At 45.7% G+C, this 26,997-nt stretch overlaps 1 protein-coding gene across 1 annotated transcript in view; it reads right to left on the bottom strand.

The window, feature by feature from the left end:
* ADAM12 (ADAM metallopeptidase domain 12) overlaps nucleotides 1-26,997 on the bottom strand; it is a 388,314-nt gene that overhangs the window by 182,654 nt on the left and 178,663 nt on the right. The window lies entirely within an intron of this gene.

The raw sequence follows: 26,997 nt of genomic DNA on the forward strand, positions 1-26,997 counted from the left end.
GGGTAGCCCTCCCTTCTCCAGCAGATCTTCCCAATCCAGGGATCAAACCTGGTTTTCCCGCATTGTAGGCAAATTATTTGCCATCTGAGCCATTGAAATAGAGCTGGTTTACAGTGTTTCAGGTGTATCTATGCTTTGTGAGATCCTCGTCCATTATAGGTTATTACAAGATACTGGATATAGTCAGTTCTCTCTGCTATGCTATAAGTCCTTGTTGCAGGAACATGTCGTCTCTCTCTCTCTCTCTCTCTCTCTCTCTCTCTCTCTCTCTAATTTAGCTGAGCTGGGTCTTAGTTGCGGTACTTAGGATCCTTAACTGCAACATGTGAACTCTTAGTTGCAGCATGTGGGATCTAGTTCCCTGACCAGGGATCGAACCCAGGCCCCCTGCATTGGGAGCATGGGGTTTTAGTCACTGAACCACCAGGGAAGTCCCAAGTTTTCATCTCTTAAGATGAGGGATTTCAGAGCCTTATGGACTCAGAGTTTCCCAGGACAGAAGGCTGACGATACTGGGGAGGGTGGGGAAACTGTAGTATCCACATTCTAGCACAGGTGAGAGAGGACAGGGTCAGTGGCATAGACTGAGGTGGCAGAGCTTCTGGATACAGACACAGGCAGGGCTTCCCATGTGGCTCAGTGGTAAAGAAGCTGCCTGCCGAGGCAGGAGATGCTGGCTTGATCCTTGGTTCAGGAAGATCCCCTGGAGAAGGACATGGCAACCAAGCTCCAGTATTCTTGCCTTGCAAATGCTACAGACAGAAGAGCCTGGTGGGCTACAGCTCACGGGGACTCAGAGAATTGAACGTGACTTAGTGACTGAGCTCACTGAGGATGCGGAAGACCAGCAGCCAGACTTGTGCAAGTCTGAGCCAAGAGGAGTGTGAAAGGAGCTGGGAGACACAGCAGTCACCAGGTGGCTCGAGGGTTCACTTGAAATGGGTGGTTAGGGCAATGCAGACGATGAGCAGCCGAATGGTGGGCAGCTTCCAGAGAGGGGACAGGTTCCAGGGGTGGGGGTGGCGTAAGGGAAGGGGAGAGGGGTCAGGTTCCAGGGGTGGGGGTGGCGTAAGGGAAGGGGTGAGGGGTCAGGTTCCAGGGGTGGGGGTGGCGTAAGGGAAGGGGTGAGGGGTCAGGTTCCAGGGGTGGGGGTGGCGTAAGGGAAGGGGTGAGGGGACAGGTTCCAGGGGTGGGGGTGGCGTAAGGGAAGGGGTGAGGGGTCAGGTTCTGTCTCCTGGTGTAAGGGTTAGGGTGATACCCGCACATTTGGAGGCAGACGGGGGAGAGGCTTCAGGCGGCAGACATTACAGCGAGAGGCCGCATGGTGGGAACGTCTGCCAAGGTAGGAGGGATGCAAGCAGAGGAAGAGCCTTCCTAAGCCTGACCGCCAGGAGCAGGGTGGGCACCTGGAAGGCCCCCAAGTTCTCTGTCATGCATCAGATGATGTCACCTTCCATTTGAGGATGAAGGAGGGGCTGGGGGTTCAACATAGAGTTCGTGACAGTCTCAGCACGCCACAGGGTCACATCTGACATCACTGATTCACAAGAAATGTGAAGATGAAAACAGAGCCTCCCCACACAGGATGGATGGCCCAATGGCCGTGAAGGGAAATGCGTCTCCTGAGATGGGTCTGCAGCCTCCCGGGCGAGTTCCCTGCTCATAGAAGGTGCAAACGGGGTCGGGAGAGGGTCGTGTCTCTGCTGTAGATGCCACATCATGTCCAGGGACAAGAGACACGTCTCAAAGATTTAATCACCACCCACACCCCGCCACCGCAGAGGAGAAGTCACACCCTCTGGAGAGAGGTCCAATGACATGTCAGATGACAGAATTTATCTGAACAGGAGAAGGACCAGAAGGGTCCCAGTGAGTTCTGTGTCCCACAGGCTTGTCTGTTCCAGGCCCTGAGAGGGAGCCATCATGAGGGGCCTGATGTTCTGGGTCTCACTGGTTCCTACAGGGAAATATCTGCCACCTGGACAAACCTAGACAGTATACTGAAAAGCAGAGACATCACTTTGCCAATAAAGGTCCATATACTCCAAGCTATGGTTTTTCTAGTAGTCATGTACGGATGTGAAGGTTGGACCATAAAGATGGCCAAGCATCGAAAAACTGATGCTTTCGAATTGTGTTGGAGAAGACTCTTGAGAGTCCTTTGGATAGCAAGGAGACCAAACCAGTCAATCTTAAAGGAAATCAACCCAGAATATACACTGGATGGATTGATGCTGAAGCTAAAGCTCCAATACTTTGGCCACCTGATGCGAACAGCCGACTCACTGGAAAAGACCCTGATGCTGGGAAAGATTGAAGGCAGGAGGAGAAGGGGACGACAGAGGATGAGACGGTTGGATGGCGTCACTGACTCAACAGACATGAGTCTGAGTAAACTCTGGGAGACAGTGGAGGACAGAGGAGCCTGGCATGCTGGAGTCGCAAAGAGTTGCACATGACTTAGCGACTGAGCAAGGACAACAACTGTGGGCATGAACTGTGCAACCGGAGCCCAGCTTCTTTGCTAAATGTTAGCCCTTTGACTTCTGTTTCGGGGCCTGAGACCGCGAACACACCGCCCCGAGGTTGCGAGTACCCGTGTCTCTTAGGGCTGAGCGTCTGGCATCCATCCTTGCAAAGCAAATGAACAACCTTAAGAAACAAACTCATCTTTCGTCTCAAGGTACATCTGGGCTTAAACCTGACAATGTGCTCTTTCAATTCTATTTTTCTCCAAACCCCACCAAATTTCATGTGTATTTATGAATATCCCATTACTGCCAAATTCCTGGCGATTTATTCACATTTGAAACTCCCAGCTGTGGTGAGAAAAGAGGAGCACATTTTTCAAGAGGCGAAGAAATGGCTTTTCTCAATCGGTCAAAAAGATGTCCCATTTTATGACCACATATCTGATATCAAAGGGCAAGGGGGAGGCTTGGGGAGAAGGCCTCTATACTTTTCCTGAAGGGGAGCCTGCCCCTCTTCATGGTGAGCTCTCGAAACTTCCTGCTCCAGGGAGATGGGGTGTTATGCAGTCTCACTTGCAAAACCCCTTCCTGGCTTGAGAGCCCTCAGGAACTCAGACTAACCACACGGAGGCTTGGTTTGGGGTAATTATCTGGACAATTCATTAATGAAAGAAAAAGTGATTTCAGGGTCTTGGATGATGTTGGGGAGGTGAGGCAGGCAACCCAGGGACACTGGTAAAGCCAAGCTCTCACCACGGCCATTGAGAAAAGGAGAGGAAACCGGTGCTGAAATGACCCAGGTCAGAGTTGCTGCAGCATCAGATGCGCTGTGCCTGAACTGTTGTAGGTATGAGAGTGGCCGGTCAGCCCTTAATGACCATCCCAGGCATGCTGAACTGCCTGGTTAACAGCCCTCTCCAGCTTCCAGTGAGTAAGGCAGTACACTGCCAACATTTCTCTGGTGCCCACCGGATGTCAGGGAGGATCCACGTAAGTCCTGCCCACACCCCCATTCCCACCACCCACCACAGAAAATCTCTCTTCTGGGGAAAGGAGGAGGCATCATTTGGGAGCTTGAGGTTAACATATATGGGCTTCCCCGGTGGCTCAGCAGTAAAGAACCCATCTTCCAAAGCAGGAGTTGTGGGTTTGTCCCCTGGGTTGAGAAGATCCCCTGGAGTAGGAAATGGCAACCCATTACAGTATTCTTGTCCTGGAAATCCCACGGACAGAGGAGCCTGCTGGGCTACAGTCCATGAGATGGCAAGGAGTCAGCTACAACTTAGCGACGGAATAGCAACAACATACATAAAGCAGATAATCAACAAGGACCTACAGCACAAGGAGCTATGCTCAAAGTTTTGTAAAGACCTGCTGGGGAGAAGAATTTGAAAAGAACATATATATTCCGTAGTTCAGTTCAGTTCAGTTCCTCAGTCATGTCTGACTCTGCGACCCCATGGACTGCAACACGCCAGGCCTCCCTGTCCATCACCAACTCCCAGAGCTTACTCAAACTCATGTCCATCAAGTCGGTGATGCCATCCAACCATCTCATCCTCTGTTGTCCCCTTCTCCTCCCATCTTCAATCTTTCCCAGCATCGGGGTCTTTTCAAATGAGTCAGTTCTTTGCATCAGGTGGCCAAAGTACTGGAGTTTCATCTTCAGCACCAGTCCTTCCAATGAATATTCAGGACTGATTTCTTTTAGGATGGACTGGTTGGATCTGTTTGATCTCCTTGTAGTTCAAGGGACTCTCAAGAGTCTTCCCCAACACCACAGTTCAAAAGCATCAATTCTTTAGCACTCAGCTTTCTTTATAGTCCACCCCTCACATCCATACATGACTACTGGAAAAACCATAGCTTTGACTAGATGGACCTTTGTTGGCAAAATAATGTCTCTGTTTTTTAATATGCTGTTTAGGTTGGTCGTAGCTTTTCTTCCAGTGAGCAAGCATCTTTTAATTTCATGGCTGCAATCACCATCTGCAGTGATTTTGGAGCCCCCCAAAATAAAGTCTCCCACTGTTTCCATTGCTTCCCCATCTATTTGCCATGAAGTGATGGGACCAGATATTCTGAATGCTGAGTTTTAATCCAGCTTTTTCACTCGCCTCTTTCACTTTCATCAGGAGGCTCTTTAGTTCTTCATTTTCTGCCATAATGGTGGTGCCATCTGCATATCTGAGGTTATTGATATTTCTCCCAGCAATCTTGATTCCAGCTTGTGCTTCATCCAGCCTGGCATATAAGATGTTATGAAAAAACCCAAACAAACTTTTTGTCCAACCCAATGCATATATAACTGGATCACTTTGCGATGCACCTGAAACTAACACAGCATTGTAAAGCCACTGTATGTCAATTATAAAAAGAAAGAAAGAAAACCTCTGTTCAAAGCTGTTACCAGAAAACTGTGTCTTACGTATTATCTACCCTTTGCTGATATGCAGCTTCACAAGTGTCCTAAGGCCTTTTCATGTGGTCAATGCATTTAAACAAAACCAAGTGCTTAGTTTTAGACTTCAGAGAGGTATTTTTTCATTAAATAAAAAATGGTTATTTTAAATTATAAATAAAAATTTTTAAAAAGCACATTAAGTTTCCCTACATGTTAGTAATATTTCGTGATAACAGAACCCAGTAAGAATGCATTCTTGGGGACTCCTCTGGTGGTCCAGTGGCTAAGAATCTGCCTTCCAATGCAGGGGACTTGGGTTCATTCTAGGTCTGGAACTAAGATCCCATATGCCATGGGGCAACTAATCCCTCGTGCATGGAGCCTGTGCACTTCAAGGAAAGATCCTGGTTGCCGCAACTAAGATCTTGCAGTCAAAAATTAAAATTAAAAAAAAGAATGCATTCTTTTACAATAAGTCATATCCCTCTCACTGTAGCTGAGATTGTACATGATCATGAAACAAGAACCAGGGTTTGTTCTGTTAACAAACGTAGGAAGTGACTGATCAAATAAAACTTTTTTGTCCGATAACTGGCTAATAAATACAGAAGTTTTACTAGCCAGTCTTAGCACTAATACAGGAATTTGATGGGACCATATATGCTAAATGGCTGGGGTCTTCCACACATGTCACGACCTACACACTCCATCTGCAGCAGGAAGGATAGTGGTAGCAGTTAACTCAAGGCAAAAGAGAGGCTGTGAGCAGAAACAGCTACTGCAAATGCACATGGAATGTTCTAGAGACAATAAGTAGATGGGTCTGGGCAGGGTACAGGGCTCTGAAATGTGGGTTGATGGGGAGGCAAGACTAGAAAGGTAGGCGTGGCCAGCCTGGGAAAGAATATGAGCATCCAACTACAGTGGTCTGAATTTCTCCCACAGAAGAGGAGGTTTCTGAGCAATGGGATGACGGGAAACAGGAATTTTGAGAAAGAACCACATGATGTTGTAGGTGGAATTGTGTCCCACTGTCCCCCAAAAAAGATGTATTCAAGTCCTAACTCTCAGTACTGGAGCTTGTGATACTGTTTAGAACAGGGTGTTTGCAGTCCTGTTTGAGAGTCCCTTGGAGAGCAAGGAGATCAAACCAGTCAACAGTGAATACTCTTTGGAAGGACTGATGCTAAAGCTGAAGCTCCAATATCTGGCTATCTGATTTGAACAGCTGACTGACTAGAAAAGACCCTGAAGTTGGGAAAGATTGAAGGCAGAAGGAGAAGAGGGGTGACAGAGGATGAGATGACTGGATGGCTTCACTGATTCAATGGACATTAACTTGGCGAACTCTGGAAGGTGGTGAAGGACAGGGAAGCCTGGTGTGCTGCAGCCCATGGTGTCCCGAAGAGTCGGACATGACTTGGCGACTGAACAACAACTTGGCAGATGTAATCAAGTTAGAATGAGGTCACATGGAGGAGGGTTGCCCAATCCAGTGATTGGTATCTTTACACGGAGAGGGAGATTCAGGTGCAGCAGATGCACAGAGGAGAATCATGTGAAGAAACAGACACAGGGAGCAAAGCTGTGTGCCGACGGAGCAGACAGGAGGGCCGTGCCTACCAGCCAAGGAACATGAAGGGTTACCAGCAACCCCCAGGATCAGGAAGAGCTTGGCAAGGATTCTTCCTTGCAGCCTTCAGAGGAGCACGGCCTCCTGGAAATCAGAAGACCTTGATTGTAGACTGCTGGCCTCCTGAACGTTGAGAGAATAAATTTCTGTTATTTTTAGCAAAGTACCAATTTTGCGGTACTTTGTCATGCCAGCCCTGGGAAAGGAATAATTGTGGGGCTGTGCATGGTGGAGCAGAACAGTGAAACTGGACATAACAACCCGAGATGATGGTGGCAGTGACAGAGGGCAGAGCTGAAAACCCTGCTCACAGCAAATCAACCAGGAGGCTTAGCAGCTGGTGTGCAGAAAACGAGAGGGAAACAGAAAAGACACAGGGGGCCCAGGGCTTCCACTGATGTAAAGATAGGAGGGAAGTTACGTCTGGGAACTGGGCCGGGGCCCTGGGTCGATAAGGTACAGAAGCAGGGTGTCGGTTTAGTGGTTACGTAATCAGCACATAGCTGTCCAGGAGGAGAAGGGTGGCTGTCGGTATTGTAAGGGCAGAACTGGTCCAGTGGAGAAGTGGACGAGTCACCAGGCCTCCTGGACTCCTCAGTTCCTTGCCCTCTCATGAAACATGCCAGTGTAAATCCCAACTTCCAAAAGGCTTGGCTGAACCCTTCTTTCACTGTGGCTAGAGATCTACCCCAAGGGGAGAAATTAGGCTCCAAAATGCATTCACATGGGTTTACAGCTATTAGTACCTGTGGAGAACTTGTGCTTTGTTTTAAGATCTTTAGAAAAATAACCAAGGCAAGTCATAATTGTTGGTTAATTTGTTTTCAGTTGACTGATTCCAGATTTTGGGCTTTCTGATTATTTCCACTTTTGCCTCATTGGGTCCACCCTTAAGCTCACCGAACTGTAATTTGGTATAAATTTAATGACTATCCAATGACATTACAAAGTCTGAAAAATCTTCCTTTTCCATTTTGAGGTATCCCACCCCATAATCCGAGAGCCTGAAAAACCCCAAAGCCATCTATTTCTTCTTCTCTCTCTCTCTTTTAACCAGAAGGGAATAAAGGTCACTCTCCTGTCAGAATAATTGCTGGAGAGGAGAGAAGATACTTTTTAAAACTTTCTCACAAAATTACAGATTTAAGATGGCAATGAAAGTAAAATTGCAGTTGAACTCCAAGGCAAAACCTTCAACTAAAAATACAAGCTGCTCACAATGTGCAATTTGGCTGCGGCCAAGGGGCAGAAAGCACTTTGCTTCAGCTGAATTCTCATCAGCTCTGAGCGTCCACAGAATGCAAGTGGCTTTGTAAGGTTCCCAAATTACTGGAGGTTGGCATACAGAGAAGTCTCTGAAATGCTGTTCTGATATTCTTCTTGAGGGTCAAATTGAGACTCAATCCTCAAACCACTGAAAAGAAAAACATGTCTCCATTCAAGACATTGTTCTTTGATTTCACGTGGTTGCAGATGACAGAATATAGGGGAATTGTGTATAAACTTTTGTACTGGTTCCTTTAAAATGTGCCACAGAAAATTACAACTTCCAAACATCTTAGTTGAACTATTTTTTTTTAACTGTGACATCTTCGAGTAGACATTTTCTGTGACAGTTTCAATGTTCAACAGCACATAATTTCAATCAAGGGAGGCGTTCACAAGGAGAGCAGAACTATGGAGATATTTACAAGTGAGATGTTATTCTGGTAAAAAAAAAAATCATGTAGAACATCCACTTCTAAATTGGAAGTTTCTTACCTTAATACCTAATAAGAACATGAATTTTATTTAATCTGAGGGAATCACAGTAGTGATTATCTATAAGGAATTAGAAAGCATTCTTTCTTTGATAAGGATATTAATGTTGTATGTCATCTTACCAACCTCTATTTGAAGGAATTACAAGTTGAGGGGAAAAAAAAACTCGGTTCAATTGTAACTAAAATCATACTTAAGGTAAATACCGCAACAGACATTTTAACTTTATTTTATAAAAAGCAAGTATAGTGGAATTCCTGTATGGAATGTAGGTGATTCAGCCAAGAAAAATTATGTTTTACAGATTTCAGACGTTCTTTTTTGAACAAATATAGAAATATAAACATGTGGAAACACGGAAGTCAGTGAGAAAAATGATTTGGGCATCAACTGTATCAAAGCATCAAATACCATTTCACTGAAGAGCCATTCAATCTTTAGGCAAGAAATCATGTCTCACAAATGTACCCTGAAGACTGTTTACTGATCTGGCAGGATTGGACCAAGCATCTTTCTAAGTTTCCCCACCTACTCGCACAGATTCCGCAGAAATGGCTCAGCAGCCCTGAAAAAAAGGAATTGCATAACTCTGGGCAACAGAAGGGTGGGGTCTACTGAGCCCTGCCCTGCCCCTCTCTTGGGAGCCTCTCTGTTCCTGATGGACCTTCCTATCCGTGGTAGATGCGTTCTTAGAAAAATTGAGTAAATCAGCTCTCTTGATGAAACAACTTATCTTTTCAATGCCCCAAGGAGTTTACCCAGGAGGTGAAGAAATTCTCCAAAGAGATTTATTTTTTTGCAAGAAAGGTAACCACTGTGAGGCAGCTGGTGATGGATGGCTTGTTTGCTCAGCCTCTAGCTGTCCCAGCCCACCTGGCGACTTCCGGTCATTGAGGCTGGATATGGCCAGTCTTCCTGCCCTTGTGACCCAAGCCTGGTCAGTGGGTCTTCTGGGGAGCTTTCTGGAAAGGTTTTCATCCCTAATGGAAAGAACAACGCAGGGAAGAAATCTTACCCCCTGCCCCCACGCCTTTAGAAACTATCTTCAGCTGCGTCTCCATCGCTGCCTGCGCTGTCTCTAGTTGTGACGAGCAGGGGCTGCACTCTGGTCGCAGTGAACGGGCTTCTCCCATCAGGGGCTTTTCCTGTTGCAGAGCGCAGGCTCTACGGGCCACGGGTTTCACTAGTTTCGGTTCCTGGGCCCCAGGGCACAGATGCAGCAGTTGCGGCACACGGTTTACTTGCTCCGTGGCACGTGGGATCCTCCCAGAGCAGGGATCGAACCTGTGTTTTCTGGTTTGGCAGGCAGACTCCTCACCACTGAGCCACCAGGGAAGCCCCAAACTGGAGAAATATCAATAACCTCAGATATGCAGACGACACCACTCTTATGGCAGAAAGTGAAACTAAAAAGCCTCTTGATGAAAGTGAAAGAGGAGAGTGAAAAAGTGGGCTTAAAGCTCAACATTCAGAAAACGAAGATCATGGCATCTGGTCCCATCACTTCATGGGGAATAGATGGGGAAACAGTGGAAACAGTGTCAGACTTTATATTTTTTGGGCTCCAAAATCACTGCAGATGGTGATTGCAGCCATGAAATTAAAAGACACTTACTCCTTGGGAGAAAAGCTATGACCAATCTAGATAGCATGTTGAAAAGCAGAGATATTACTTTGCCAACAAAGGTCCATCTAGTCAAGGCTATAGTTTTTCCAGTGGTCATGTATGGATGTGAGAATTGGACTGTGAAGAAAGCTAAGAACCGAAGAATTGATGCTTTTGAACTGTGGTGTTGGAGAAGACTCTTGAGAGTCCCTTGGACTGCAAGGAGATCCAACCAGTCCATTCTGAAGGAGATCAACCTTGGGATTTCTTTGGAGGGAATGATGCTGAAGCTGAAACTCCAGTACTTTGGCCACCTCATGCGAAGAGTTGACTCATTGGAAAAGACTCTGATGTTGGGAGAGACTGGGGGCAAGAGGAGAAGGGGACGACAGAGGATGAGATGGCTGAATGGCATCACTGACTCGATGGACTTGAGTCTGAGTGAACTCCTGGCGTGCTGCGATTCATGGGGTCACAAAGAGTAGGACAGGACTGAGCGACTGAACTGAACTGAACTGGGTGCAGATGAGGCACAAGTGTGTGCAGTATCACCTGTGACCACTAGGGGAGCCCCAGAGCACTGGTGGTCAGGTGCTGAGGGAACAAAGCCTAGAAGAGCCATCTCTGCATGACTGTTTACCTGATCCTCACTGTCAAGACCACGTCGGGTTGGGCATGTTATTATTCACACTGGAAAGCACATAACTGCTTCATGTTCTGTTTTCACGGGGCAGGACTGTCTGGAAAATTCCTCTCACTCCTCAAGGCTGAGGAGGGAGGCTCACCCGATCCCCTGCCCAGGCCAGTCACTCCTTCCCTGGCGTCCTGTGCCAACATGAATTTCACTTCCTGGCCGGACCAGCTACATGTGGTTCCCAGGGCAAAGGAAAAGATGGTGCCCCGTGTTCACAAATTATTAACGGTTTCTAGACAATGACATCAGAGCATTAAACCAGGGTCGGGCCTATGGTTGGCACACCCAGAAGTTAGCCCTGCTGACAAGTTTATCTTATCTATAACAACAGATGTCAGTCAATCTTTTCTGTAAATGGCCAGATAGGCAGTATGTGAGGTTTTGCAGGTCACAGAGTCTTTGTCACGACTGCGCCACTTGCCCTGAGTAGTATCAGAGCAGTCACAGTCAGTATATAAGCGAATGGACCTGGCTGGATTTCAGTAAAACAGTAAGGATTCCTTAAAGAACTAAAAACAGAGTTACCACATGATCCTCCAGTCCTGGGCATATATCAGGATAAACTCTAATTCGAAAAGACTCATGCACCCCAATGTTCATAGCAGCACTATTTGCAAGAGCAAAGATATGGAAACAACCCAATGTCCATCAGCAGACAAATGGATAAAGATCCAGTACGTATATACAATGGAATATTACTCATCCCTAAAAAGAGTGAAATAATGCCAGCTGCAGCCACACGGATGGACCTAGAGGTTACCATATTTAGTGAGGTAAGTCAGAGAAAGACAAATACCAAATAATATACTTTCATATGGAATCTAAAAAAGTGATGCAAATAAACCCTATTTTCAAAACAGAAACAGGCTCACAGACATAGAAAACAATTATGATTACCAAAGGGGAGAGTGGGGGGAGGGAGAGATTAGGAGTTTCAGACTAACATATAAACACTACTATATCACCCTGCTTATTTAACTTATATGCAGAGTACATCATGAGAAATGCTGGGCTGGAGGAAGCACAAGCTGGAATCAAGATTGCTGGGAGAAATATCAATAACCTCAGATATGCAGATGACACCATCCTTATGGCAGAAAGTGAAGAGGAACTAAAAAGCCTCTTGATGAAAGTGAAAGAGGAGAGTGAAAAAGTTGGCTTAAAGCTCAACATTCAGAAAACGAAGATCATGGCATCTGGTCCCATCACTTCATGGGAAATAGATGGGGAAACAGTGTCAGACTTTATTTTTGGGGGCTCCAAAATCACTGCAGATGGTGACTGCAGTCATGAAATTAAAAGACACTTACTCCTTGGAAGGAAAGTTATGACCAACCTAGATAGCATATTCAAAAGCAGAGATATTACTTTGCCAACAAAGGTCCATCTAGTCAAGGCTATAGTTTTTCCAGTGGTCAGGTATGGATGTGAGAGTTGGACTGTGAAGAAAGCTGAGTGCAGAAGAATTGATGCTTTTGAACTGTAGTGCTAGAGAAGACTCTTGCGACTCCCTTGGACTGCAAGGAGATCCAACCAGTCCATCCTAAAGGAGATCAGTCCTGGGTGTTCATTGGAAGGACTGATGCTGACACTCCAATACTTTGGCCACCTCATGCAAAGAGCTGACTCATTGGAAAAGACCCTGATGCTGGGAAAGATTGAGGGCAGGAGGAGAAGGGGACAACAGAGGATGGGACGGCTGGATGGCATCACTGACCTGATGCACATGAGTTTGGGTGAACTCCGGGTGTTGGTGATGGACAGGGAGGCCTGGCGTGCTGCAATTCATGGGGTTGCAAAGAGTCGGACACGACTGAGTGACTGAACTGAACTGAACTGAATTGATATATAAAATAGGTAAACAACAAGGACCTAATGTATAGTACATGGAACTATACTGATTACCTTATAATAACTGATAATGGAAAAGAATCTGAAAATTAATGTATATATATGTATATATATACTGAATCGCTTTACTGTACACTTGGAACTAAGACAACATGGTAAATTAACAACAACAAAACTTTTAACCAGTGAATTTGGCCATGGGGTCCTTGCTGGCCAGCCACTGATGTAGAGCCAAGCCTCCTCATCGTGAATGTGCGCGGGGATCGCTGAGCATCCTGTGAGAATGGCTGCAGCGTTACAGAGTGTCACTGTCATCCAATATGCCGGGACAAGCCCCTTGCAAGGAGTCCAAATTCCATGAAGACAGAAGACGGGTGGCCTGTTTCACTCACCACCACTGGATAACCAGCGCCTAGTACGGTACCCCGTACGGTTAAATGTCCGTTCAGAAATATAAATGAATCACAGTGACTCCATAAGCATTTGCTAAATGAATGCACTAGGATGCAAGCTCGCAACAGATAGGAGCTATTTCTTATACCTCTGGGATCTTCCAGACTTCCTAGGAAAAAGCCTCTGTATTACTTTAAATAAATGCTTGTTGAATATGTTTTAGATGTATCTGATCCAGATTCTGTGTTAACACTTCCGCCACCTTTGCTCTGCTGCTGCTGCTGCTAAGTCGCTTCAGTTGTGTCCAACTCTGTGCGACCCCACAGATGGCAGCCCACCAGGCTCCCCCGTCCCTGGGATCCTCCAGGCAAGAACACTGGAGTGGGTTGCCATTTCCTTCTCCAATGCATGAAAGTGAAAAGTGAAAGTGAAGTCTCTCAGTCGTGTCCGACTCTCAGCGACCCCGTGGACTGCAGCCCACCAGGCCCTCCGTCCATGCGATCTTCTGGGCAGGAGCACTGGAGTGGGTGCCATCGCCTTCTTCGCACCTTTGCTCTAGTCACCCTTTTTCCCTCTTCTGGCCACCAGTCTTTCCCCTTCTGCTGGTAACATAACCCACACTCCTATGTACGCTCTGGACTAAGTGGATTAAGTAGGTCTGACCCCACTCGTCGTTAAAAGAATTGGCATGAAAACCAAGCTGGGCCAGAGTAGCCCAGGTTTCCTGGTTCAGAGACAAGCACAGGATAAGAGCCAGGCCAAGTGAACCCCACTGCAAGCCTTTGCTGTCGGCTTCTAGGGAAGATGGTGTCATTCATTTGCCTTTCATTCGGTCTCCAAAGCTGAGACCTTGAGTCTGAGAAGACCAATGGCCTTCGTGACCATCGTGGCAAGAGAGCCTGTCCAAGAGACAGCCAGAGAATCAGGAACCTGGTGATACTCTGAGCCCTTGGTTCCTGAAGCAAGTCGTACCTTGCTTCCCAGCTACGTGGTGCAAAAACTTTTCTTTTTTTTTTAAAAGAGGGTTGAGATAGTTACTTACAACCAGAAAACTTCTGACTCTATAGGAAAAAAAAAAACCTCTATGTGCTTTGAGCCAAATTTCTTTCTCTTAAAATAAGTTTAGTTACAAGAACCCAGTTTATACAGGATGGGTAAAGGTTTAACTTAATGTTAGTAAAAGCCGTAAAACCTGTAGTGAATGAGACCACCCACATCCATTGACATGATTACCCTTTCTTGAAGCTAGGTGAATCCATACATTCAGGATCAGTACACTTGCTCAACATGTCTTTCACACAGAAAGTCCTTTTGCAAGAGACAGGCATCCACAGATCAAGTAAATATCTGGTATCGGGTAGGTGAGAAGCAAACTCACGCTGTATTTTCCAGAAATGAAGACAAAATCCAGGTTGGGAGAGCCTGTCTCAGATTTTGTCAACTCCTTGTATCTGCCCTCCCATCACGTTACTACTCTCTGTGGCAGTTCTGGAGAGTACACAAGATATTACTCCTGGGATATGCTGATTATTACTGGGAAATGCTGATCAGTGTTTTATGGTAATATTCTTTTTTATTGTGGTTGATGCTTTTAAAAAAATTGAGATAGTCTGGTCACCAGATGATAGGTTTAATGAACAATAAATTCTCTGGGATCTGGGTAAATTCCAATAATGTACACTAATACATAAACTCATCCACTTTGAAAAAAAAAACCAATAACACATCATAGTCTAAAAATCTTTTGGGGAATGCTATAATCCAGCCTTCCCAGCAAGGCTTCATGAGTCTGGATAAATGCCTTTTTTTTTTTCCCCCAGCAGCATTGGAGCACATTACCTTGAATACAGCAAAGCTGGGTCTCAACTGATCTCACATAACTGGACCTCAGAAACCTCTGACAGCATGTTGTTGTTAAATTATCAGGGAAAACAGACTGTGAGAAAACAAGGTCGCCCTGCAAGTTAAGACCACTGGTCTCTGGAACTAGTCCATGGACACTGAATTTCTTTGTTAGCTCTTTCAAAGCATACTTGCCATAAACACTGGAGATGCTGACCCTAACAGATTCCGAGACCCTAAATTCCAAACTGCAACATGTCGTTAAATTACATTCAGCTGGGACAGTCTCCTACCTAGTCTCGGGATAAGGACTAATTCAACTTTGAAAAGATTTTCAAACACAGACATTAAAGGAAGAGTTGACTCCTTAACATTCAGCCAGGGAATTAAGTTAATCACAACATCACACACGAATAAAGAGAAACATTCTTGTGCTTCCAGAACACGTGTATTCATACCAAATATTGACAAAGATGCCAATTGTCTCTTGTCAGAAAATACTGTTTTCTATTACAGAATGTTTGTCTGCATCTGCTAAGACCAAATACTAGATAATGACCAGATTATCTGGCTAATACCACCATTTAAAGAAAATTAAAAAAGCAAGAACCATGTTCAATTCTAAGCGTGTTACAGATGGGGATTCTCTTTCTCCTGAAGGCTTTACAAGTCTCTGCAGATAGGAAAAGAAGGGAGACAAGATTAAGAACATGAGCTGGGAGGCACTTGAGAAGGCCCTTTTGTGACCTTGAATTAGACAGCTTGGAGAAAGAGAGGTGTGGGGACAAGGACACCGGAAGAGGAGAGGGGGTTAGTGAGCCTCTTTCCCTGCAGAAGGGAACACTGCATGAGTTCAAGAATAGCAGAGCTGACATTCTTTCGATTTCCTAAGAAACAATGACACATTATGTCTTCTAATCCAAACCATGTTACAGCACAGATTATGCCAATTATCATAACTCAGTTTGAGATCAGATATTTTATTGTGAAACAATATTACCATGATCACTTAAGAGACAATTCTCAAAGAAGAGATCAATGCACAGCTGTGCACTTGAGATATAATTTTCTCAGATTTGAGATGCTATTGATATTGAGAATTTTTTCCAGGCTCCTGTCCACCACTAATAAACTCAACATAAAATATGATTGCTTCCACACTAATAATACTGACTCACATAGCAACTGGTTACTAAAATATAATTTTTTATGGCTTGCTAACATTTTTGTAAAACTTTCAAAGTTTACATTACTCTAGATTATTTACTGATAAGAAGATTAAAAGTGCTGCTATTGAAATGGTTACTCAAACACCCATATTTTTCCAGATTCTTGGTTCACTCATCTCCTTATCATCATCCCTCAGGAATTAAAGATTAAATTTCAGAATATCTTGTTAGATAAGAATACAAAAACATACAGAAACCTTTACATGTTTTAATATGAATAACACTAAAAGGAAAAATCGTGGATAGCTGGTCTTCCAAGTAACTAACGTATTTCAATTTCTCTGTAAATTCTTCCTGATAGTGTATTTTAAAATAAAGAAAGCTGCTATTCACATAATTGCATCTTGTGGGTGAGATTATGTAGGTCTGCAAATTTTGTGCTTCTTGGTATGTTGCTCTAATGAAGAAATACTTCTAGTGACAAAGATAAGGGAAGGAAATCCTTGGAGAATTTCAAGAAGCTGCCATAAAACTTCCCTCACTTTATTTAAATTTTTATTTTTTGAAAGACTTTTTTTGATGTGGACCATTTTTAAAGTCTCTATTGAATTTATTACAGTGTTGCATCTGGGATTTTTTTTTAATGTTTTTTGGTTGTTTTGGCATGAGGCATGTGGGATCTTCGTGCCCCAACCAGGGACTGAACCCTCACCCCTTGCATAGAAGGCAAAGTTTTAAGCACTGGACCACCAGGAAAGTTCCAAAGTTCCTTACTTAAAGACACTGGTGCTCAGTTGGGAGTGATTTTGCCCCACAGACAGCAATGGAAATACAGCTGACCCTTAAGTAACATGAGTTTGAGCTGTGGGTCCACTTATATGTGGATCCTTTTCCAATAAATATGGACCATGGTACTGTAAGATCCACAGGAGGTTAAATCCGAAGACACATAATCACGGATTTAGTTGTTGTTCAGTTCCTGAGTTGTGACTGACTCTTTGCAACCCCATTGACTGCAGAATGCCAGGCTTCCCTGTCCTTCACTATCTTCCAGAGTTTGCTCAAACTCATGTCTGTTGAGTTGATGATGCCATCCAACCATCTCATCCTTTATCACCCCTCCCTTCTCCTCCTGCCCTCAATCTTACCTAGCATCAGGGTCTTTTCCAATGAGTTGGCTCTTAGCATTAGGTGGCCAAAGTATACTGGAGCTTCAGCTTTAGCATCATTCCTTCCAATGAATATTCAGGACTGATTTCCTTTAGGAATGACTGGTTTGATCTCCTTGCTGTCCAAGGGACTCCCAGCAGTCTTCTCCAGTACCACCGTTCGACAGCAACAACCATGGATACAGAGGGCTGGCTGTAAAGTTATACTCGAATATTCCACTGCATGGGGGTCAGTGCCCCTAAGCCAAATCTTGTTCAAGGGTCAACTGCATTTGGAGACATTTCTGGTTGTCACCAATTCCAGGGCAGATTGTGGCTAGAGGCCAGAAATGCTGCTAAACAACCCACAATGCACAGGACAGTCCAACTCAGCGGAGAATCGTCTCCTTTCTGCAAAAGTCAATAGTGCTGAGGTTCAGAAACCTGTTCTAGCCTTGTCAGCCTTGAATTCTTGGTTGGCTGGATGGTTCTCAGAGCTCCTGAAAATTCACATGCAAGTGTGTCCAAAATCATGGGAGTGGGAGACAGGGGAGAGACACGCCATGCAGAGGGCTCTTAATGAAGGTGAGGAAAAGACAAGGAGATCAAGTAGTATTTAATTTTGCTTTCCAATGATGGGTAAATGCAAGCATGTCATGCTAAGTCACTTTAGTCATGTCTGACTCTTTGTAACCCCATGGGCTATAGACTGCCAGGCTCCTCCATCCATGGGATTCTCCAGGCAAGAATACTGGAGTGGGTTGCCATGCCCTAGCCATCAGGAAATATTTCACATATTTATTACAGGACAAAACCAACACCTCAAGATGTAGTTGGAAGGAACCAGCAGCTCACAACCTAAGAAGACTGGGCAGATGAAGGTGACAGTCTGAGCGCCCTGGTTAAAACAGCTTTTTGACCATAGCAAGAAAAGACCATGAAACCCAATGGGTAAATTAACTTTGAATCATATCCATAAAACTCTTGTGATGCAGCTTAGAAGGGGAAGAAAAAGAAGAGATATTTTCTGTTACTTCCCATGACTTTTAGGTGATCACGTCCCCTAGCCGACACCAAGTGAGCTTTTTCCCAATTATGTGCCAACTTTTTGTCATAAGAATATTCTCTGAGAATTGTCAAATGACAGACTTTTTTTTCAAGAATTAATGAGACTTTTCTATTACTCATTATACTCTATCAAAAATGAGAGCAATGAAAGCCAGAATTCTGAAGGCAGGAACGTTGTCAGTTCACAGTCAAGAATTCTGGTGAAGAACCCAAATCCTATCAATACAGGAGGTACATTTTCCATGTTTTAATTGCTTTTCATGGTTACTTCCAGAAAGTGTAGACCATTCACACCTTGATGAAGAGGGTGAAAAGATAATGCCACTTCTGAAATCTTTATTCTGGTAACCTTTCAGGGTGTAAATTTCTTTAGACACCTCTATAAAATTCTGTTGGACATGTAAATGGTTCCAAACTGACAAAAATGAATAAAAATTACCTGATTGACAATGCTATTCCCACTCTTGTCTTGGCACAAAAGACAAAAACTGTCCTGAGCAGTGACTGTTCTTTAGAATTCATAAGCGTGATTGATGGTAATAAAATAAATGACTGGGGTCTCCTATTGTCATGTACAATTTATTAGGATTTGTCATCATGATATGATGATGCTGTCATGCTTTGATGGTGACAAATGCGATGGTCAGATTTTCTTAACTGTAGAGTTTGAAATAGTGCTTATGTGATTATCAAACGAATCCAGATATTTCAGCTGCATCCTGTCAAGAGCTATTCAAGAAGTTTTCGGGAAGAGGATGACAAAGCAAAGACTACATTGTTACACTGGATAAAGGCTTTAAGCCACAGAGGATCCCAGAAAGAGATTTAGTAAAACATGAAACTTTCTATCTTCTCTTTACTATGGCTCACAGTCCAATTAGCATTGAGCTCAAAGGGAGAACATGTGACTCAACAGATTTAAGGGTCTGGACCCATGGAAATTCAAAATACAGTTGATTATCCTAGTGAGCATTCAACTTCACTGAGGGATATTCTACTAAAAATAGCGTATGTATAACTTATTTTCCTTAATGCTTTTATTAATGCAGAATCACAGAACATATGCACAGACTAAGTTACCTTCCAACATAACACTGAATGTTTATTCTTAATATTGAATCTCCATGTAGCTAAAACTAATTATTGTTGTGCTTGATAATCCATATTTTGGAAAGCTTCTCTTTCCACAACCGCTGCATGGCTGAGGGCACTGCTCTGGCCCTGGCCGCCTGGCCTTCCACTTCTTACCCTCCCTTCATCTTGACAACCCTTGTCCATGTGTGCAGAGTGGCCTGGAAGTCACAGGGGCATTTCCTGCTCAAAACTCTTCTCTGCACCTTCTATTCCATGGCACCTGCTCCAAACTCACAGACCTGGCCTTGGAGGTCCTCCAGCTGGTCTGACCACACCCCACCCCTCCACCTTGATGGGCCCTGATCTTTGGAAACAGGCCGGCTCAGGGATACCTGGGCTCCCAGCTCCTGCCGAGTGGCACTCAGCTATGCGTCCAGGCCACCAGCGTCCACTCTGCCACTGGCAGCATTGGTGTCTGACCAGGACAAGCTCCCTCCCCTTTTCTGGTCCTCAGGCTTCCCAGGGGGACACAGGGCTAACGGCACCACAGGGCGCGCTGGCAGGAGTGGGGAGGGGTCTGGAGCATCCTGGCTCCAGGACAACCAGGCACTGGATTTCTCTTTCCTCTTGCCCCTTCCCTTCTCCTTCCGACGACTCTGGGTTTAAGTCTGTTAGCTCCGTGAGGAGATCACAGGACGGGGCCCTTATCCAAGGAGTGTGCAGCTCAGTTCAGGGCCACCTGAAATCACAGCACAGAATGCTGTCATTGGCATCGGGGCTCAGATTCTGGGATCTGCAGGCATTAGCGGGGAGAGGAGGTCGATGAAAGACCCGGGGCCCTTGGGGGAGGCTTGAGGTACAGCAGACACACAGTAGATAAACTGAGGGCAGGAGCCACCTGGACAGGTGTGAGAGCAGAGAGAAGGCAGAAGGCAGCGAGCTGCCCAAGGAGGGCAGGACTCAGTGGGGAAGGTGACAGGGACTTGGCACCAATGTGAAACGCAAGCTCACAGTGAAACGTAGTCTATTTCTTGAAGGCAGAGTGTGTGCTAGCAACATGCAAGCACGCTGTCTACTGGCCACCTCGGCACAAGCGCAGCTCAAAGCCTTGTGCAAACTGTATAGAAATGTGGGTGTGTTGGCCACGGGTCACAGGATCTGTGAACACATTGCTGTTTTAACTTGGGAACACTCGAGAGCTGCCCTGGTTCTCTGGCCACAGGCCTCCTGCTGCTGTGCCTTCTGGACGTGTGCATTACTGCCTTCAGCGTGACCCCTGGATCCTTAGGCACAGTGAGCGCATTGCCCAAATCAATGGATTTCGTCCTTTCCTCTTGCCTTTTGCATTCTTGCTTTGCCACTTGGTGTTAAGGATGTCTGCTCACAGCTTGCTTCTTTTAAAATGGCTTGAATGATTAGAGAGACGATGATGAAAGCCCCCAAATGATATCCTGATGTGTCCTGTCCAGATGCGTCTTCATTTGTCCTGCCAAGCAGTTCAATCTTCACTTGGGGTTTGAAGTGAAGATTTGAAGTTCAATCTTCACTCCGGGCCCCCAGTGTTCGACAGAGCCAGGGAGACGAAGCTTGGCTCTACTCAGTGAAGACTGGTGACGGCCTTTCCTGTAACTGTTAAGCTCACTTGAAAGTTAAAAAAGTTCCCATAAAGATTAAAAAAAAAAAAACAAACTCCATGCACACAGCAGTCAGCTTGCAGAGGCCGAGACATTTGTTTCATAACTAGACCAAACTTGAAAGCTCTCAATTTCGCCTCTAACAAGATGTATTCCATCAGAGCTTTCTACATAAATCACAGCTTCTGATGGACCTTTTGTTTCAGCCTCCAGAAACTGTTAGGCCTGAGTAACTCCAGGAAAAGGGCTTATCCTCCAAGATGATAAATCTCCTCTTTCTACCGTAATGTGAAAAGTATCACACCACTTCAAATGTTACTTCAGACTCATCCTTTATTAACAATGCCTTTGGTTTTGACCATTTGGAATGGTGAACATATATCAAAAAACCAAAGGGCTCCATAGAACAGGGAGGGAGCCTCCCGCCTTGCTGGAACCCAGCCAGGCTGTCAGAGGACACCGCCTGGGGCCAAAGAGAGAATTCCAGATTTTGAAAGATGATCCAAGAGAAACTCCCAAAGAAAGTTCCAGATCTGCATCCATATCCACGCCTTGAGCTTTCAGTCCTTGGCGACTTGTCCGAGGAACTTCCCATAGACTGTGGCTTGGCCTGAAATCCCATGTGACAACTGAGATTTTTCTGTTCTTTCGATGCTCAACTTTCACTCTGAGCTCAAAAATAGGGGATAGTAGCAAGCAAACCCTGATATGTTAGAGAAGCTTAATTAATAACATAATGGGAGTAAATCAAAATATCTTTTACGATGGAGAAGGCTGAGTAAGATGAATGTACTTTTATAATGCCTGTGGGCCTGCTAACTCACTTCAGTCATGTCTGACTCATTGCAACCCTATGGACTGTAGCCCGCCTGGATCCTCTGCCCACAGGATTCTCAGGCAAGAATACCAGAGTGGGTTGCCAGTCCCTTCTCCAGGGGATCTTCCAGACCGGGGGATCGAACCCGAGTCTCTTAGATCTCCTGTATTGGCAGGCTGGGTCATCATTACTAGCATTATCTGAGAAGTCCACTTTTACAATAATGACTATTAAAAAGCTAAACTTTAGCTTTGATCTTTGAAAAGAAGCATGAAAATTTATCCAGCAGAGGGGAAAGATTACTGAGAAAAAATAATTGATCCCATAGGTTTCTACAGGAAGAAAAACACCCCACATCTATAAAGCCAATGGAGGGAAACAGGAAAAGCTCATGTATTTGGTACATTTTTTGATGCATATAAATTATGATATTTTGTAATAAGAAAAACGAAAAGTTTTTAATTGCGTGGAAACATGAGGTAAGAATTTTTTTTTTTTGGTTTTATGTAATGTAATACCACTGAACTACGAGCAGTCACAGTGACACTATTATGATATCACCATCAGTCATTAACGACCAAGGCAAACACACCTGTTGGGTGTCTGGACATTCAGCGTGGTCATCATCCACACTGGGACACCTTGGGCACTATTAGTAAATGTAACCTGACAATAGACACAGCCCAGGCTGTACCAGGCAAACCTGGACATATAGTCCCCGTAACACCATCCACCTAACTCCACATCTGCCTGCTGAGGCAGGCGTCCTCAGCCCCGTCTCACACATGGGAGAACAGAGGCTCCTTCAAGGTCACCTGGCCAGTCAACAGAAGAGCTGGGCTGCGAACTGATCCCGAAGCAAGGGCTCTTCTGGGCAGACTCCCAGCCGAATAAGAGGCTCACGGTGGTGTCTTGGTGCCCTGGGTCTATTATAAGGGCCAAGGTGGAACAGATGAGAACATGCTCAGGCTCTATGAGAGGGTCCAGAAATGAGTTCTACAGGCAGTGGGGCATGAAGGCCATAGGGCAGTCGGGTTGCCTCGCTGGAGCCCTCGCCCGTTCACCCCACTGCCCTGGATCCGCTTTGTTTTTCTCTGTTCAAACAATACCCTTATCCAAGGTGTGACTGAACGCAAAAGCCAACCTCAGGAACAAACCCTTCAAAGTGAGAATGTACCGCTCGATCGCATTTCTCATGTGTCATTAGGACACGGATGGCAACTGCCGGATGAGGATCTGTAGGGCTTTTGGGGTTATGAACAACAGTGAGTAGTTTGGATATTTGCAATAAAAAGAAATAACCCTGAATATTCATTAGAAGGACTGATGATGAAGTTGAAGCTCCGATACTTTGGCCACCTGATGTGAAGAGCTGACTCGCTGGAAAAGATCCTGATGCTGGAGAAAGACTGAAGGCAGGAGGAGAAGGGGGCGACAGAGGATGAGATGGTTAGATAGCATCACCAACTCAATGGACATGAATCTGCACAAACTCTGGAAGATAGTGGAGGACAGAGGAGCCTGGCGTGCTGCAGTCCATGGGGTCACAAAGAATCAGACATGACTTAGCGACTGAACAACAGCAACAATAAATATGGACGTCAGCGCCTCCCATCAGTGCATTCTTGTTCCATGCCTGCCCTGTGCTGGATGCTTTACAGATATCGGATGCAGTCCTCCCAGTCCTGCAGGAAATGCTACCCTGAAATAAACAAGGAAGGAAGACAAGCTGCAGAGGATGCAGGTGGTCAGCAATGGGGCCAAGATGTGGTAGCCAGTATGGGAACCCCGGAACCCAAGCACTCTCCTCCACAGCTGCGCCACCCACATGGCTTAGCCTACCGGGGGTCACCCTTCAATGAAGAAGTGCAAAACCAAAAGCCAAGCCGTGGCTGCAAGCCTCCAGAGGACTTTTTAATTCAAATGCCATGCCGCGGCGACCTTGTACCTTGGAGCTCAGGGCCTGTGTCTTGTCTGCAGGCTCTGCATGGCCGTTTCATGACTCCTTTGGGAAGCTGCTTGGATGGGAAGCATCACCATGGCAACCACTGGACGGGCACCCACACCCATCCTCCCTGCCCCCCGGGGAAGGCTGGGGGCCCTCGCTAATCTGGATGAACACTCATCTCTTTAGCTTCATGAAGGATAGATGGCAACGGTCTTTTCCTTTTTCTTTCTGTTTCTTAAGATTGACAGAGCTAGAAAATGTCCACACTTTATAGAGAAAAGGGCTGTCCATAAATCTAATATAAGTGTTACTACGACACTATATTCTAACAGCTCAGAGGAGTCTGGTGAAAATCCATAGGCCTGCATGGCCTTCATCTAACAGAGTTGCTTGTGACAGAAATAGACACATTGCTGTTGTCTAGAAATCATTTTTCTCATGTAGCTTTGGGTTCTGTGAGATGATCGGTAAATTTTGGTCATGTCCATTTAACCATCAATTTAACAGGTTCTATATCCTAATTTCACCTATTAAAAACATGATCTGATAGACTCTTTTTTTCTTTGCTATTACTAGACACCTGCATAATTGAAAAATCTTTGTCACTCTGTAGGGAAAGTAGGTAATATGGGTTTTTCATTGAATTAGATCATCAATGGGCATCGACTTGGATCATGTTTCTCAAAACTAGGCCACTGGGAATTGGAAATAAGGTGAACAATGGAGAGACAGGCACTGAATAAATCTGGAATTCTCCATGGTCATAAAGAGCATGTTACTATACCGAGTAGGCTATCTCCAAACCTCGAAAGAGACCACGCCTGTGCTCACTGCCCTAATGGGTCTACTTTGGGGATGCTCAGAGAGTCAGTTAGCTACACGGGATCTTCCATCCTTCAGAGTTGCTCTCCAAACAGCAACTTGAAATACACCTGGAGTCCATTAACTCTAAAGAACTGGGTTCCTCTCTTTGAGACTGCAACAGCATTGCATGCATGCAAGCTAAATCACTTCAGTCGTGTCTGACTCTTTGTGACCCCATGGACTGTAGCCCGCCAGGCTTCCTCTGTCCATGCAGTTGTCCAGGCAAGAATACTGGAGTGGGTTGTCATGCCCTCCTCCAGGGGATCTTCCCAAGCCAGGGATCAAACCCAGGTCTCTTATGTCTCCTGCAATGGCAGGCAGGTTCTTTACTACTAGCGCCACCTGGGAGGCCTATAACAGCAGAAGTGAATATTTATTGAGTACTTGCAAGCACGGAGCACTTTACAACACTCTGTGAAGGTAAGAGGAATGCTAAGTCCTTGTCCAGCTCAGGAAACAGTGGTTGGGATTATAAATAACCCCTCCAAGATCTTACCCTGAATGAGGGCACCATGCCACATTCATTATGCCTGTATAGGATTGCCCAATAAAATGCAGGATGCCCAGTTAAGCTTGAGTTTGAGATAAACAATGTACTATTTTTTTTTTAAGCATAAGTATGTCTCATGCAATATTGATATCAGATAAGGACCTCCCCGGTGGCGCTAGTGGTAAAGAATCTGCCTGCCAATGCCGGAGACAATGGAGACCAGATGAGGTTTCGATTTCTGGGTTGAGAAGATCTCCTGGGGGAGAAAATGGCACCTTACTCCAGTATTCTTGCTGGGAGAATCCCATGGACTGGTGGGCTACATCCCTGGGGTCACAGAGTCAGACACAAAGGAGTGTCTGAGCACACATGTATCAGACTGTTCTTGAAGTTCACATTTAAGCATGTGTCCATATTCGTACTCGCTAAACCCAGCAGCCCTTAGTATCTGCCCTTCCTCGGTGATGCTCAGGACCGTTCCAAAGTTACGAATGTTTCAACTGGCTTTGAAAGCCTTACCCAGCCTGAGCGGTCATGAAGGAAACCGGTAACCGTCATGTGTTAGGGAGCCGCTCCTTCCCAAGGCAAGTCTGGCAGCTTCTGCCTTGAGAGCACCTTGCCTGGAGGCACCTGCTGGTTCCTGGGTAAGACTTCCTGTGATCAGTGCCTTGGGGCAGGGAAAGCAGCAGCTCTGATCACACTTCTCCAGCAGGTCTCTGAGGCCCAGAGGCTTCAGGAAGACATTCCGATCCTACCCGTTTATGCAATGACACACAGGCCATCCACATCACCAGAGTAGAGATCACACAGCCCCTGGAGGACAATCTGACAAAGCACATCCAGAACGCTTCTTGTCCCAACGCACGACCTGTGACTCTGTCTCGGGAAAACGCTGAGCTGTCCTTCACGGCGTGTGTCACAGCAGTGTTCATCCCGGTAAGCCGTGGTCTAGTCACTCAGTCAGGTCCAGGTTTTTTGTGACCTCATGGACTGTAGCCCCACCAGGCTCCTCTGTCCATGGGATTTCCCACGCAAGAATACTGGCGGGGGGGCGGGGGGGGGGTGCCATCTCCTTCTGCAGGGGATCCTTGTGACTCAAGGATTGAACCCGAGTCTCCTGCGTTGGCAGGCGGGTTCTTTACTGCTGCGCTGCCAGGCAAGCCCTCATCTCAGTGGAGTTTATATTAACAAAAGTCAGACACAATAGATGCCCAGTAATAGAAGAAGGGCTCAAAGAGATGCCAAATGAGCTCAATGAACGAGTTCTCAGGCATTAAAGACTGTGGTTTGGAGGATTAAGCAGCAACCTACATATGGTATGTTAAAAAAAGAGAAGGATGCAAGTCATGTTAACATTCTGATGTAATGTATATACATACACGTGTTCTGAAGGGAACATATGAAATAACAATAGCTATGCTTAAGTTATTGGATTATGGGTGATTTTTAATATGTGCCAGTTTCCACTCTTTTTTTTATCATGCTAAAACATGTGGACAAGGTTAAAATACCTAAAATAAACTCTTCGCCATCTGTCTTTTCTCTCTCACTTAAGGAAAAGGAATTTGGCCTGTGAGTTGCTGCTCATCCTTCATGTGCAATGCAGAAGGGGGAGAGGGGTGGCCATCTGTCCCCAGGGAGCAGGAGGCAGGTGTGAAAGGCGAAGGCCTGGAATCTCAACTTCTCTCGGCCTGGGGACTAGATCATCCTTACTCTTCCCAAAGGGCAAGCAGGCTGGGCTGGGTGCTATGAAACCATCATGCTAAGGAGAGTTAACTATGAGTGTAAAGAGAGCCGATCACCCAGGTGCCCACAAATCCAAAGTGGAAAATAGGAGCACCTCCCCTCTTCCTGACGCCAGTGTTGATCTCGGAGTCACTGAACACACGGAGAGCCTCAGAACCAGGAACCCGGACTGGGCCTCAAGGAGTCACCCAGGGGCCAGCCACCAGCAGTCCATCGGAAGCCCCCTCTCTGGAGGGCTGTCTCCTGAGGCCCTCAGAGGCTGAGTTTACCCTCCTGAGCCACAGTGCTTGCTGCATGGCACTTGCCAGTGCATGTATTACATGAAATCACGGTCACTGTCGTTCTTGAAACAATGGGGACACATTCAATCAGAGGGACAGCTCA

Source organism: Capricornis sumatraensis, chromosome 23 (genome assembly GCF_032405125.1).
Source record: "Capricornis sumatraensis isolate serow.1 chromosome 23, serow.2, whole genome shotgun sequence".
NCBI classification, from domain to species: domain Eukaryota; kingdom Metazoa; phylum Chordata; class Mammalia; order Artiodactyla; family Bovidae; genus Capricornis; species Capricornis sumatraensis.